Source organism: Bidens hawaiensis, unplaced genomic scaffold (assembly GCF_021521415.1).
Source record: "Bidens hawaiensis isolate Kalapana, Puna unplaced genomic scaffold, B.hawaiensis_p1.1 tig00033126_1, whole genome shotgun sequence".
NCBI lineage: Eukaryota > Viridiplantae > Streptophyta > Magnoliopsida > Asterales > Asteraceae > Bidens > Bidens hawaiensis.
The window spans coordinates 91,407-107,977 of record NW_027495659.1 but is presented as its reverse complement, the minus strand read 5'-3'; positions in this window follow the sequence as shown (position 1 = coordinate 107,977).

Sequence of the window (16,571 nt, the reverse complement as noted above, 5' to 3'; positions counted from 1 at the left end):
ATATAACGTGGTTTCTGAGAGTTCGTTTCAGAGTTCGTGATAGTTGTGATCATTTCACGTGTCAGTGTCTGTAATAGACGTGGTTCGAGTTATAATATAACGTGGGTATCACTCTGATACCAATTGTAGGTTCCTGGACGGATCGTACACGGGATATCGCTATCTACGCAGGTGCGGAATCCCTGCGTGGGTAGATACGAGCGTAGAATACGTAAAACACGAACACACGATACAAACGAAACCACGTTATATTATAACTCGAACCACGTCTATTACAGACACTGACACGTGAAATGATCACAACTATCACGAACTCTGAAACGAACTCTCAAAAAACCGAACTGATCAACCTTAAACAGTTAACACGTAAACTGTTTAAATACACGACAACTTCACCTCAGGCGAAGTTGTCAATAACTTCGCTCGTTGAACAAGTTCGCCTAGGCGAACTTGTCAACAACTTCGCTTGGTTAACAAGTTCGCCTAAGCGAACTTGTCAACAACTTCGCTGTTACACAAACCATTACATAAACAATATTACAGACTCGATTACCGACTTTATACATATGAACTACTGACATCTATGTACCAACAGTCTAAACCACGTATCTCTTAGTGTAGACGATGTAGAACATCACTTGTACAGGTTTGGAATTGATAAGAATTATACTACTTGGATAAAACAAGGAGAAGCCGACACCAACATTCCAACTAATTATGTTGATAATACTAGGTTTGCCTGCACCTACATTCCAACTAATTTTGATAATAATACTGGGTTTGTTGACACTAACATTCCAACAGATGCCTATGAAACTGTAGAAATGGTAAATGCTACAAAAGACAATTTCAAAGGCGACAAGAAGTATCAACAGTTTCTACAACTACTTGTTGACGATGAGAAGCCCCTATATAAAGGATGTCTTGACTTCACCAAGTTGTCTGCATTAGTACAACTACTCAACTTGAAGAACAAGCACAGGGTATCTCATAAGTTCGTTGATGAACTTCTGAAATTGTTGAAAAAGATGCTACCTGCAGATAACGAAATGGTAAATAATATGTATGAAGGCAAAAGGATGATAAAGGCAATGGGCTCAGGATACAAAAAGATACATGTGTGTATCAATGACTACATTATTTACTATAAGGATTACAAGGATTTGGAAGCATGTCCAGTTTGTAACAAGTCAAGATGGAAGGTGGATGAGAAGACTAACAAAACTTACATAAACACGCCCGCTAAGGTACTGTGGTACTTTCCCATTATTCCACGATTCAAGCGCCTCTTTCAATCAAAGACCACAACAGAGAATTTAACATGACATGCCACGAGTACCAATAAACCCGGTGTTTTACGCCACACATCAGATTCACCAGCATGGAAAGCCATAGATGACAGGTACTCCGATACCATCGGAAGGGATCCAAGAAATCTTCGTCTAGGGATTTGCACTTATGGGGTCGACGTACATAGAGGCAACAGAAACCACAGTGTCTGGCCTGTTTTAGCAGTCATTTACAACCTTCCACCTTGGATGTGTATGAAAAGAAAATTCATCATGCTTTCCTTATTAATATCCGGAGTGAAAGGAAACAATATTGATTTGTTTTTACAGCCTTTAATTGACGATCTAACATCTTTATTTGAGGTCGGGGAGCCAACATATGATGCATAAAAACAAGAAATGTTTACACTATGTGCAGTTGTGTTATGGACGATTAATGATTACCCTGCTCTTGGTACACTATGTGGTTGCCCTTACAGTGGATTCAAAGGTTGTGTGGTGTGTCGGGGCGACACTCAGTGTGTTCGACTTTTTCACACAAAGAAGCAGAGTTATGCTGCCCACAGAAGGTATTTATCACATGACCACCCTTTCAGAAAACAAACAAAGACGTTCAACGGAAAAGAGGAGATGAGAACCGCTAAAGAGCCTATGACAGGGGAAGAGATATACGACGAGGTCAAACACATTAACAATGAATGGGGAAAGGGACCTGAATCCCTAAGTGGGAGTAAGAGGAAAAGGAATAACACAACGCCGCAACCATATTGGAAGAAGTTCAACATATGGTACAAACGGGTCAGCTATTGGAAGTATTTACCTGTCCATCATTGTATTGATTTGATGCATGTTGAAAAGAATGTGGCAGAAAGTATTGTCGGGACGTTGCTGAACATTCCCGGTAGGACAAATGACGGATTGGCAGCTAGAAAGGATTTGGAGTTTTTAGGGATTAAAAAGGAGTTGCAACCGAAAGCAAAAGGCAACAATACAGAACTGCCTGCAGCATGCTTCACATTATCAGCGCAAGAAAAAGATATGTTTCTTGAAACACTGTATGAACTGAAGGCTCCACTAGGGTATTGTTCTAACTTCTCTAGTTTGGTGTATCTTAAAGAAAGGAAGCTACAAGGCCTTAAATCACATGATTATCACATGCTTATGCAACAGTTTCTGCCCCTTGCAATATAGTCCATCATGCCAGAACCAATGAGAAATACTATAATCAGGCTTTGTTTTTTTTTAAGTCAATTTGTAGCAAAGAAATCATTGTAGAAGAGCTTGATAAGATGCAGGAAGAGCAAATAGTTACACTGTGCCTGCTGGAGAAGTACTTTCCGCCATCATTTTTTTATTTCATGTTTCACTTAACCGTGCACCTTGTAAGAGAGATAAAATTATGTGGGCCACCATGCTTTCGATGGATGTATCCCTTTGAAAGGTGTACGAAGGTTATCAAAGGGCATGTGCGAAACAAAACTTATCCATAAGGGTGCATTGCTGAGGAGAACATTGCGGAAGAAACAATTGAGTTTCTGAGCGAATACCAAAAAAAACATCAAGAGTACTGTTGGTATTCCACATGATAAGCATGATGATAATGGGGAGACAATTCCTGTCACAGGCGTTAAATCAGTTGAAGTTTCTCCTGATCTTTTCAAGAGAGCACATTTCTATGTGCTGCAGAATACGCCTGAAATAGCGCCGTATATCGAGTAAGTATTACTAACATATATACTCTAAATTATATATATATATATATAAATATATATAGGGTGCAATTACTATACGCTAATGCCTTAACGTACGGTAGTTATGCGAGACGTTCAAAGGCAAAAAACAAAGTTTAAAACCTAAAACGCTTAGCAAACGCACCCAAAATTAATATATACATATATATATATATAAATAAATATGTGTATATATATATATATATTAATTCATAATATATACTCTTACTTGCAGACAACACAAGACCTCTTTGAAAAACCAAATGCCTAGTAAACGACAAGCATTGCTGGAGAAGGAGCATACTTTAAAGTTTGGTGACTGGTTAGGCGACAAGGTAGATCAATTTATTAAGTCTTCTATAATTTTTAAAATTCTTTTATAGTTTCTGCGATGTAGGTGAAGAATCTAATCCTTGTAATGAAATTCAGGTTGTAAGAGAGCTAGCGGGATCCCCAGGTTCTGTATCGGAAACCGTAAAGTGGATTGCACATGGAGCACACTGCAACGTTTACAAATTCGACTCGCACGACATCAACGGCTTTGAATTTCGTACAAAATCTCATGATGGTAGAGTTTACTAGAACAGCGGGGTTGGTGTAGAGGCGGATGACAGGCACATCAAAAAAGACGTGGTGACGTATGGACAAAACTTTTATTTTGGGGTCTTCATGTGCCAATGGGTTGACCGTAAACATGTCAAACATGATATTCTTGGTTACACGTCGGTCGACCTAAACAAATTTGGCCACAAGGATGATCCGTTCATATTGTCCTCGCAAGCACGCCAGGTGTTTTATGTTCAAGATCAGCTGAATAGAAAAAAACATGTTGTCCTCATGACTCCACCCAAGAATTATAGGCATTCGTATGACGAGGTCAATGAGGAATTTAGTACCGTAACTTTCCCTCATGAGGGTAATACATTGCCACTTATACAACCAAATCAACTGCTTTGTAATGAGTCCTCGGATGATTACTGGAGGCCCGGGAAAAAGCCTAAAACTATTCGTAATGGAGATTGACACCGATGTCGGGGTTGTCGACCCAGCAGTTGTGTTCGTTCGGCTAGTTAGATGTAAATAATGTTTAAATATAGTTGTGATACATGATATCACCATTCTTTACTTTGTACTTATTAATTCAAACTAAAGAAATATTGGTTGTTTTTAATACTATTACTACTTATACGTACAGGCAGGTTTGTTGAATTCATTTCATCTTCTGGCTATTTTGTTCAATTGGTGTCAAGTTCAAACATACATCATGTTACATCGATAAAAGTTACAATTGACTTGTAGTGTACCATAGTAAGATCAATAAAGTCATTACACTCATAACTGACTCGTGCTATATCAACGTTTACAAATTCGTTGACAGTCATCATTTCTCGTCTGATGGTTTTGTTTCTTGCACAACCTCTATTTGGTTATGTTTTAACATACTTTTCAACAGCTGGTTTCCTGCAAAACATTATCAACTCATTTTATAAAAAAAGACCATTATGCCCTTCTTTTCACTAACCTGCATACCAAAATTGTACCTTTCAGACTTTGAAGAAGCCTTTGAACAAATAAAATTCAGTTTTAAAAAACCGCTTCAAAACTCAATGCCATCACCAGTAACCTTAGATTTAAGATTTGGTGATGGCATTGAGTTTTGGAAAGGATTTTATCAAAATCTAAGATCTTTGGGAAGTTTAAGATTTGTGGAAACCTTAGATTTTTTCTGCCTGGCCAAGTTTGGAATTCACATAACATATATAAAAGTGTAATAAATTTCAGTCACCAGTTTTATTTTAGTCATTAAAGTCTATGTTGTTATATAGTTGGTTGTTGAGTGTATAACACACTATAACTGCATACTAATTACTACCTGTCAAAAGGGTTTTCACACGCTTTGGAAACGCACAGAAGCTAATTAATTTTGGAAATTAATTACATTTATACCTACTACCTGTCCAAAATCTTGGAAATATATTTATGTAATGATAGCCTACATTCAAGTTAATTAAAATAAAAAAAACTAGTATATCACACGCTTTGTACGCTTTAAATACATGTCAGAAATCTTGGAAATATATTTATGTAATAATAGCCTACATTCAAGTTAATTAAAATAAAAAAACTAGTATATCTTACTAGATACGCTACAAATCAACTGAACTACAATAAATTACTGTCTCAACTAACAAAAATTAAATTTTAGGTCTATTTTGTTATTCACTCACACTAACATCTATTTTAAAGTTAATTATAAAAAATCGACATCAACTACGCTACAAATACGCAATCAAAATATAATAATAACATTTACAGTTAATAATAACATTTACAATAATAATAATATTCACATAACATATTAATACCAAAATATAATAACATTTACAATAATAACATTTACATTAATATAGAAAACCAAATTACATAAAACTAACTCCTAGCATCCAATTCCATATCGGAATCTACATCCGATTCTGGAGTCCTGCCATCAGATTCCGTATCCGAATCTACATTTGGATTCTCTTCTGGAGTATGAGAGGGCATGGTCCTCTCGTACATGCCATCCGAGGTGTAGGTGGAATCCTTAAGCCTATGGAGGCGAAGGTTTACCTGAGTATGGAATGCCTCATAAACGGACACCGCCTTGAAGTGCTCCAAGTCGTTCAACTCGATGTACGCCACCTCGATTCCCGGCACTACCATTTCAATGCTGAAATAATAAGCAGTCGTGTACCCAAGCCACCTAACCATTCGGTTAAGTTGTTGGTACGTGAAGGTGTGAGGGTGGACATAGTCCACAAACCTCACCCTTTGATTCCTCCGGACGGCGCTGAAAAAAAAGTGGAATCGTATGGTGAAAAATGTGGGGTCATAGTAGATGGGGGCATGAGCACCCGGTGCACGTTCGAGCCATGTTGAATCCATTATTGGAAATTATAATCGGAAGAAAGGTGGATTGTGATTGTGATTGTGGATTGTGAATATGAATTATGGATTGTTATTGTGACCGGTATTTAAACAACATCGGAACCCGGCGGTACATCTCCCTGACAATTTGAAATTGGCGGCACAAGAAACTGTAAAGGCAATGATGACGTCGCCACTCGTCAAATCAACGTGTGGCCAATAATGAAGTTTGGACACGCTTAAAAATATTTTAGTGTTACCATTTATCACTTATAGTCACACATAATAAGTGTATCCGTGACAATAAAAAACATGGATAAAATAAAACTAAGATATTCTTCGGTCACACAACCTCATATAAGTGGCCATTAATTACATTTGGACACACTTAAAAATATTTAAGTGTGACAATTTCTCACTTACAGCCACATAATAAGTGTATCCGTGACAATAAAAAACTTATAAAAAACAAAACTAAGATACTCTTTGGTCACACAACCTCGTATAAGTGGCCATTAATTACATTTGGACACACTTAAAAATATTAAAGTGTGACAATTTATCACTTATAGCCACACATAATAGGTGTATTCGTGACAATAAAAAACTTATAAAAAGCAAAACTAAGATACTCTTTGGTCACACAACCTCGTATAAGTAGCCATTAATAACATTTGGACACACTTAAAAATATTTAAGCGTGACCATTTATAACTTATAGCCACACATAATAAGTGTATCCGTGACAATAAAAAACTTATGAAAAATAAAAGTAAACTACTCTTTGGTCACACAACCTCGTGTATGTGGCCATATATTTTAAGCGTTTTAGCCACATTACTAATAAATACAATGATTGTTCAACATATTTTGCCACTTTATTAAAAATGTGGCTAGAAAATGTGACATTAGGTCACACAACGTAATATAAGTGGCTATATCTTTTACCTTTTAGACACATCTCTTATCAATACAGTAGCCGTTTGTCAAATTTGGCCACACTATTAAAACATGTGGCTAGTTAAATGTCACAGTTTGTGGCTAATGCATGTGTTTTTGGTCACATGTATCAAAGATCAAATAAACTATGACTGTAGGTCACATTTCGCCACACGTTTTTATAATGTGGCTAGTTTTTGTCACAGTTTTTTTCAAAGTGTGACGAAAAGTACCTGAGTGGGTATAGAATGGTTATGTGAAGAATAATATGTGTGGCCAAAACATTCTGGAAGGTTTACAAACATGGTCAAAGACCTTTTAGCCACACATTTAAGCCGAAGTGTGGCAAATCGCCCAGACCACATGTGTGGCCGAAGGTCGATATTCACGTAGTGCACGTTACCACTGCGTGTGTTTTGAAATTGATGGTGTAGGAACTCATTTACGTAATGTACGATAACAGATGATTGTATTGGATCATGTGTGTGTGTGTGTGGCAGGTTCAAAAGGGAACCACGAAAAATGGAGAACTGGGAACCATGTCTTTTACATGTAAAAGATAATAAAACAAATTCATTTTTACATGTAAAAAACACATTTTTACGTAATCTTTTTAGAGCTTTTACATATAAACACACATATAAACCGTTTTCATTAAAGAAAATTAAAAAAAAATCAACTAAAAAGGGTAAATAATATATATATATATATATATATATATATATATATATATATATATTAGAAAATTAATGTTTTATTAGAATGTCATCTACATGTGTTTATAAGCAAAAACTCCAAAAAGGTTTATGGTAAAACTACTTTTTTACATGTTAAATCGAGTTTTATATTATTTTTTTATATGTAAAAGACATGGATCCTAGTTTCCCATTTTTTTGAAGTTCCCTATTTAACCCTATATAAATATATGTGTGTGTGTGTATGTTAAGTTCAGGAGAGAAATGATTTTAGTGCGTGAAATCATTTCGATCAATCACAAGATTTGTTTTTTACTTTTTGTTTAATTAATTAAAGGGGTAGATTAGTAAAATTTTTATGAGTTACAGATAAAGTTTTCATTTGTAGATTAGAAATGATTTTAGTAACTACTAAATTTTGTATGAGTTACAGATAATGTTTTCTTTTTCGTTAATTTCTTTATCTAATTCAATTTGTTGTTTGTTAGTAACCAATGAATTTTTGGATTAAAGTTCTTTTTATATTATCATTAATAATCGATCTCCAACTTCAATTGTTTATCTTATTTTATCAGTAGTATATTATTCCTTTTAATTTCAATATCATACTATATTTTGTTTATTTTTCATCATTATCACTTGTTATTTATTTGTTTTATTTACCATATTCTATTTTTATTTCTTTATTATTCATTGATTAACTTTCTTTTATTTCTTTAATTTCTTTATTACTATTATTATTATTTATAGAAATTTTTATTATTCATCAATTTCCCATTTGTTAAAAGCGTTCTACTCATTGAAATAAGTTATGCATTTTAATATATATACATGTGATTCATAATAATATGATGTAACATCCCAAAAAATTCAAATAATAACGTTTATTGTATTATCTATTACGATGGGAAAGTTACTTGAGTTGATAAATAAATAACAAAATAAGAAAGATAAAAAGAAAGTAAGCTAATTAGATGAAATAAATTATGGACTAAAAAGGAAATATGGGCCATAGGTTCATGGGCTTAAGGGAGTATAAATACCCCCTTAAACCCTAAATCTTTCCATTTCCATCCATCTTATCCATAATATTCCCTACACACTCAAAACACACATACATAAATACCCTCTTACGGCCGCGAGCTAGGAAAAGGAATTCAAGACTCGAATCAAGCCAAATATAGATAGATCTTCATTATACAAGATATATACAAGATCATAGTTCATAAACAAGCTAGCCCGAAGCCTAAAAACGCTTAAAGGTACGTGCTTTAACCTTAAAGGTTACGTTTTTATGAACGGTTTGTCATGAAACTCAAACCTAGAGTAGATTGGGTCTAGACAAATCATAAAGTTGCAAACTTGATGATAAAGGTGGACTTAATCTATTCATTAGCTAGGGATCTAGCTAAAATGGGTTTAAAATCGATAAAGCTTTAAGCTTTATACCTAAAACGGGTTTTGGAAAGTAATAAAGGTTCAAGCTTTATGCTAGACACGGGTTAAATCTTGATAGTGGGATGGTATTGGATGGCTAAACGGTTAAGGAGAGTAGAAATGATGGTTAAATTGTGATATGGGTTGTTAAACAGTTACCTGATCCTAAAAAACAAAATAAGATAGAAAAGTATGAACTAGCAGCACCAGAACTAAGTTCTCGGCCAACTTGAGATCTCGGTCACCATGAGTTCTCGGAAACCGTGAGTTTTCGGTCAAACCCTGAGTTCTCGGTCTCATGGGTTCTCGGTCCAGCAAATGTTCTCGGTCATACACGAGTTCTCGGCCAATACGAGATCTCTGCCTGGAGTTCTCGGCCCCTTAGTTCTCTGTTGACTTTGGGCCTGGCCGGTTGGGCCCATGTGTTGTGATGAGCAATGGGTCTGAACTAACTAACTTGTCCCATCTGTAGCAACTAATCTAGACAAGATCAACTTAGAAAGTGCGTTGGTAAATTAAAATTAAGACTTAATTAATTATACGGTTAATTAAAAAATATATATTTAACAGTTAGCCATGCACAGTTATAGAAGGGGATAACGATTAACGGTGAACGCAACAGGATCCAGGTGAGTTTCTAGCCCCACTTCCTTGTTATGTTTTCGGGGCTGTGTGCATACTCGATGTGTTCGTTAATACATTTATCCTGAGTGATAAGTGTATGTCCTATGTGATTATGTGATTGGTATAAATGATTGCTTGTCAATACGTGAACGATATTCGAATATTGCACGTACTGTTAAGTTGTAATGTTATGTTTAATGATGATATGATATGTATGAAAAATGAATGAATGTAAATGATGTATAGTTGTATGGTAACGATGACACATCGTGAGTACACCACCAAGTTCCTGAACTTGAAAGCAGGGACGATGACACATCGTGAGTACACCACCAAGTTCAACCGAATGTCTAGGTTGGTGCCCGATATGGTCAACACTGAAGCTAAGAGGATTAAGTGCTATGTGAGGGGATTGCCACAGAAAGTTCGCATATTAGTCAGGGTGAATAAACCTGCTACGAGGATTAAGTGCTATGTCGAACTTGCAGAGATGGTTTATGAGGACCTGACTGCGGATGACGTTGTGGTGGAAGAAGAAAAGAAGGATATGAAGTGGGTCGCTCCTGTTAAACGGCCCGGTACTCAGTTATGGAACTCCAAAGACAAGAAACAGAAGGTGTGGGAGAAGAGGTCGTGTAAGACTTGTGGTAAGATGCACGGTGGAGAGTGTAGATGGGGTATTGGTTCAGATACATGCCATAAGTGTGGAAAGATGCATGCTGGGGAGTGCAGAGTTGGATCGAATGTTTTCTACAAGTGTGGAAAGACAGGTCGTTATGCCCATGAGTGCAGTGCTAAGCCCGCATGTTACAAGTGCGGTAAGACAGGTCACTTTGCTAGGGAATGCACTGAGGGCGAAGCTGGGGGAAGTGGAAAGAAAGATGCTGAGCCAACAGGGCCAAAGACCAGAGCCTACCTGCTGACTCAAGAACAAGCCAAACAGATTTCCGATGTCGTCACAGGTACGTTTTTAGTAAACGGTATTTCCGCTTCAGAATTATTTGATTCGGGTGCGAAAAAAAGTTTCGTAGCCACGCCCTTTAGTAAATTAGCTAAAATGAAATGTTGCCGAGTGTTTGAAACTTTTATAGTAGAAACCGCTAGTGATACTTTGGTTAAAATAATGAAAATGGTTAAGGACTGTAAGATAGAGTTAAAGGGACATGCGTTCCCTGTTACTTTGTATGTTACGACCTTGGGAAGGTTCGATGTGATTTAGGGAATGGATTGGTTGTCTGAGTACGAAGCTCAAATAGCGTGTAAGAATAGGAAGATAAGGTTAAAGTCCTTGGATAGTAGTGCGGTGATGGTTTATGGTGATAAGGAAAGTTCTGGGCTTAATGTCATTTCGATGATAAAAGCCGAGGGATTGTTAAGGCGAGGATGCGGTGCCTAACTGGCGTATGTTGTCAACGCTACGGCCGAGACGAAAGAACTGAAAGATGTTTCTATCGTGCGTGACTACCAAAAAGTATTCCCTGAAGATCTTTGGGGTTGCCACCGGAGCGACAGATAGAATTCCAGATAGACTTAGTACCAGGAGCCCAACACATCGCGAAAGCGCCTTACCGTCTTGCGCCGTCTGAGATGAAGGAACTGATATCCCAACTGCAGGAACTCCTCGAAAAGGGTTTTGTTAGACCAATTGTTTCCCCGTGGGGTGCACCAGTGTTATTCTTGAAGAAGAAGGATGGAAACATGAGAATGTGCATAGACTACCGAGAACTGATATGTTTGACCAACTTCAAGGTTCAAGTTGGTTCTTACGAATAGATCTCAGATCAGGCTATCATCAGCTAAAAGTGAAAGAGGCAGGCATCCCTAAAACGGCGTTTCGGACGCGGTATGGACACTACGAGTTCTTCGTAATGTCATTCGGTCTGACGAATGCTCCCGCAAAATTTATGGACATGATGAATAGGGTGTGTCGGCCAATGTTGGATAAATCGGTAATCGTCTTTATTGATGACATATTGATTTATTCAAGGAGCGAGCATGATCATACCGAGCATCTGAGAGAGGTATTGGAGACTCTGAAGAAATAAAATATGTATGCTAAGTTTTCGAAGTGCGCGTTCTGGTTAAGAGAAGTGCAATTTCTAGGTCACATGATAAATCCTGAAGAGATCACCGTGGACTCAGCTAAAATTGAAGCAACAACAAATTGGAAGACTCCATAAAATCCGACTGATATACAAAGCTTCTTAGGGTTAGCTTGCTACTATAAGAGATTCACCGAAGGTTTCTCCAAGATAGTCGCACCGTTGACCGGTATGACCCGAAAGTCGGTAGTATTCAAATGGGGTAAGTCCCAAGAAGAAGCTTTTGAGGAATTAAAGAAGAGACTAACGCAAGCTCCAATCATTTCTTTACCCGATGGTGACGAGGATTTTGTTGTTTATACTGATGCTTCGTATCGTGGGTTAGGTTGGGTGTTGATGCAACGAGGGTAAGTGATAGCATACGCGTCTAGACAGTTGAAAGTCCACGAGAGTACTTATCCGACGCATGATTTAGAACTAGCAGCTGTAGTGCATGCTCTTAAGATATGTAGACATTTTCTGTATGGTACTAAGTGTACCATTTACACAGATCATAAGAGTTTAAAATACTTTTTCGAGCAGAAGGAGCTGAACATGAGACAGAGGAGATGGTTGGATTTGATTAAGGATTACGATTGCGACATTAAATACTATCCTGGTAAATCTAATATGGTCGCCAACGCGCTAAGTCGTAAGAATGAGGAAGTCATTGCAATAGTAAAGTCATACCAGCTGATTATGAATTCAAGTGTTTTTGAAGAAATCATCAAAGTGCAGTCAGAAGTGTTAATAGACGAGAAATTAGTAAAGAAAGAAAGAATTTACTGGTAGCAAGATGAGTTGATGGAAAATACTCATGGTGTTAAGACTAGGTTTGACCGTATGTGGATCCCACGCCATGGTGATCTTAGAGGTCGAATCATAGATGAGGCTCATAAATCAAGATACTCAATCCATCCAAGAACTACAAAGATGTATCAAGATTTTAAAAGGGACTATTGGTGGCCAGGAATGAAAAATGATGGGTGGATTATGTTAGTAAGTGCTTAACTTGTTTACAAGTGAAAGCCGAACATCAGAAGCCTTATGGGAAGATGCAACCGCTTGAGATACCTAAATGGAAATGGGAACACATCACCATGGATTTAATAACCAAGCTACTTCGTACAGCTAAGCATCATGATACCATCTGGGTGATTGTGGACCGTTTGACCAAAAGTGCTCACTTTTTTCCTATATGAGAGGCTATCTCGTTAGAAACGTTTGCAAGTTTGTTCATCAAATAGGTTATATCTAAGCATGGTGTACCGTTATCGATCGTGTCTGATAGAGATACGCGGTTTACTTCAAGATTTTGGAAGAAGTTCCATGAAGCTATATGAACGAGATTGAACATCAGTACGGTGTATCATCCTCAAACATATGGACAGGCTGAAAGGACGATCTAAAACCTTGAGGATATGCTACGTGCTTGTGTTTTAGATTTTGGTGAAAGTTGTGATGATCATCTGCACCTGGCAGAGTTCTCCTATAACAACAGTTACCATTCAAGTATTGGTATGCCACTATTCGAGAAGTTGTATGGGAGACGTTGTAGAACTCCCGTATGTTGGGGAGAGATTGGTCAGAAAGAGATGGGAAGTTTGGAGGTTGTTCAATAAACATCTTCAAAGTTTGATCAAATCAAAGCAAGGATGAAGGCTGATCAAGACCATCAACAGTCATTTGCTTACAAGCGACGACGACCAATTGAGTTTAGCATTGGTGACAACGTGATGCTCAAGGTCTCACCTTGGAAAGGGATCATTCGTTTTAGAAATAGGGGAAAGTTGAGTCCGAGATACATTGGACCGTTTAAGATCATAGATCGTGTGGGTGAAGTAGCTTATCGGCTGGAACTACCCGATGAGCTAGAAGGAATTCATTCAACCTTCCATGTTTCTCATCTAAAAAAATGTCTGGCTGATGACACGTCTCATGTGCCATTGATGGACATCGAGGTTGATGAACAGTTGAACTATATTGAGCAACCGATCGAGATAGTTGACCGCAAGAAGAAGCAACTTCGTCACAAGGTTATAGCCTTAGTGAAAGTGATATGGAAGCACCGCAAGGGATCAGATGCTACCTAGGAAGTCGAGGAAGAGATGCACAAGTTTTACCCTACTTTGTTTAGATGATAGTTAGGTTTCGGGGACGAAACCTCTTTAAGGAGGGAAGACTTGTAACATCCCAAAAATTTCAAATAATAACGTTTATTATATCATCTATTACGATAGGAAAGTTACTTGAGTTGATAAATAAATAACAAAATAAGAAAGATAAAAAGAAAGTTGGCTAATTAGATGAAATAAATTATGGACTAAAAAGGAAATATGGGCCTTAGGTCCATGGGCTTAAGGGAGTATAAATACCCCCTTAAACCCTAAATCTTTCCATTTCCATCCATTTTATCCATAATATTCCCTACACACTCAAAACACACACATATAAACACCCTCTTACGGCCGCGAGCTAGAGAAAGGAATTCAAGACTCGAATCAAGCCTAATATAGATAGATCTTCATTATACAAGATAGAACAAGATCATAGTTCATAAACAAGCTAACCCGAAGCCTAAAAACGCTTAAAGGTACGTGCTTTAACCTTAAAGGTTACGTTTTTATAAATGATTTGTCATGAAACTCAAACCTAGAGTAGATCGGGTCTAGACAAATCATAAAGTTGCAAACTTGATGATAAAGGTGGACTTAATCTATTCATTAGCTAGGGATCTAGCTAAAATGGGTTTAAAATCGATAAAGCTTTATACCTAAAACGGGTTTTGGAAAGTAATAAAGATTTAAGCTTTATGCTAGACACGGGTTAAAATTTGATAGTGGGATGATATTGGACGATTAAACGGTTAAGGAGAGTAGAAATGATGGTTAAAATTGTGATATGGGCTGTTAAACAGTTACCTGAGCCTAGAAAAGAAAATAAGATAGAAAAATATGAACTTGCAGCACCAGACCTGAGTTCTCGACCAACTTGAGATCTCGGTCACCATGAGTTCTCGGAAACCGTGAGTTTTTGGTCAAACCCTGGGTTCTCGGTCATATGGGTTCTCGGTCCAGCACATGTTCTCGGTCAAACACGAGTTCTCGGCCGCTTAGTTCTCTGTTGACTTTGGGTCTGGCCGGTTGGGCTAGGTGCTGTGATGAGCAATGGGTCTGAACTAACTAACTTGGCCCATCTGTAGCAACTAATCTAGACAAGCTCAACTTAGAAAGTGCGTTGGTAAATTAAAATAAAGACTTAATTAATTATACGGTTAATTAACAAATATATATTTATGTAACATCCCGAAATTTCTAGATTAATATTTAATATAATATTTTTGTTAGGTGAATTAAATGAGTTAGTGGAATAATAATAATACTAAATAAAGAAAAGAATTATGGACTTGGGTAATTAAAATGGATCAAGATAGTGGGATGCGCTTAGAGTCCATGGGCCTTAGTAGTATAAATACCCACCCTACAACCCTAAATCCTCATTTTCTTTCACCCAAATCACTACACACTCAAAAAACACACACACCTACACCATAAACCTTCGGCCGAGAGAAAGAGAGGTGAGATCTGAGCAAGCACACGCGATTCAAGATAGACACAAGATCTAGAGCCCTTAAGCAAGCTAACCGAGACCGAAGAACGCATCGAGGTAAGCCGTTCGCCTTTAAAGTTTATGTTTTTAATAACGTTTAATCGTGAAACTTAGAACAAGATTAGATCGGGTGTAAATAGAACGAAAAGCTGTAAACTTGATACCAAAACGAAACTAATGAAACCATAATCATGTACGGCTCGATTAAAAGAGGACCTTAAACTAGTATTGAACGTTTTAACTTAAAGGTCCAACCTTTACGTGTTTTCGGGCCGAACCTTGTTTAAAAACGGCCATGGGGATGTTCGCGAGACTGATTAACATCATCATTAAGGGTTACGGGTTGAACATGGGTGTTAATGAAGTTAAAATCAAAACCGCCGCCACCTGTTGATAACTTCACCTGTTGATAACTTCACCTAAGGTTAACTTCGCCTGAGGTTAACTTCGCCTAAGGTTAACTTCGCTAAGGTTAACTTCACCTGTTGATAACTTCACCTAAGGTTAACTTCGCCTAAGGTTAACTTCACCTGAGGTTAACTTCACCTAAGCTTAACTTCACCTGAGTTTAACTTAGCACTAAGTTGAAATAATCTGATACGATAGGATGAGTATTGATACGTGTAACCTATATACAGTTAGCAGAGCACAGTTAAAGAGAGGAACCACGATAAACGGAGAAAGGAACCGCATTCAGGTGAGTTTCTAGCCCCATTTCCTTGTTATGTTTTCGTGGCTATGTGCATACTAGATGTGAAGTGTGAATACACTTACCATAAGTGGTAAGTGTAGGCTATAGATGTTATACGAGGTAGATATTTTATAATGCTTGTCGGTACGTGAACGATCTTCGGATATTGCACGTATCGCCAAGGATAGTAAATTCCAAGTGGTTGTTAGTGTGTATGAATGCTATGATGTGACTTGATTATTACGTAAATAATGAACTGATATGAAGTGTGATATAGGCAGGTAGAGGTAGAGTGTGTTAGAAGTGGCAAGAGTTTAGTAAGGGTGTTAGTGGCATAACGTGAGTGCGTGATAGGGAAAGCCTATACGTGCCTTCGTTATTAAGTGGCATAACGTGAGTGCGTGATAGGGAAAGCCTATACGTGCCTTCGTTATTAAGTGGCATAACGTGAGTGCGTGATAGGGAAAGCCAATACGTGCCCCTGTTATTAAGTGGCATAACGTGAACACGTGAGAGGGCAAGCCTCTATGTGTTTCCGTAAACAAGTGGCTAAGTGGTTAGGGGCAGTT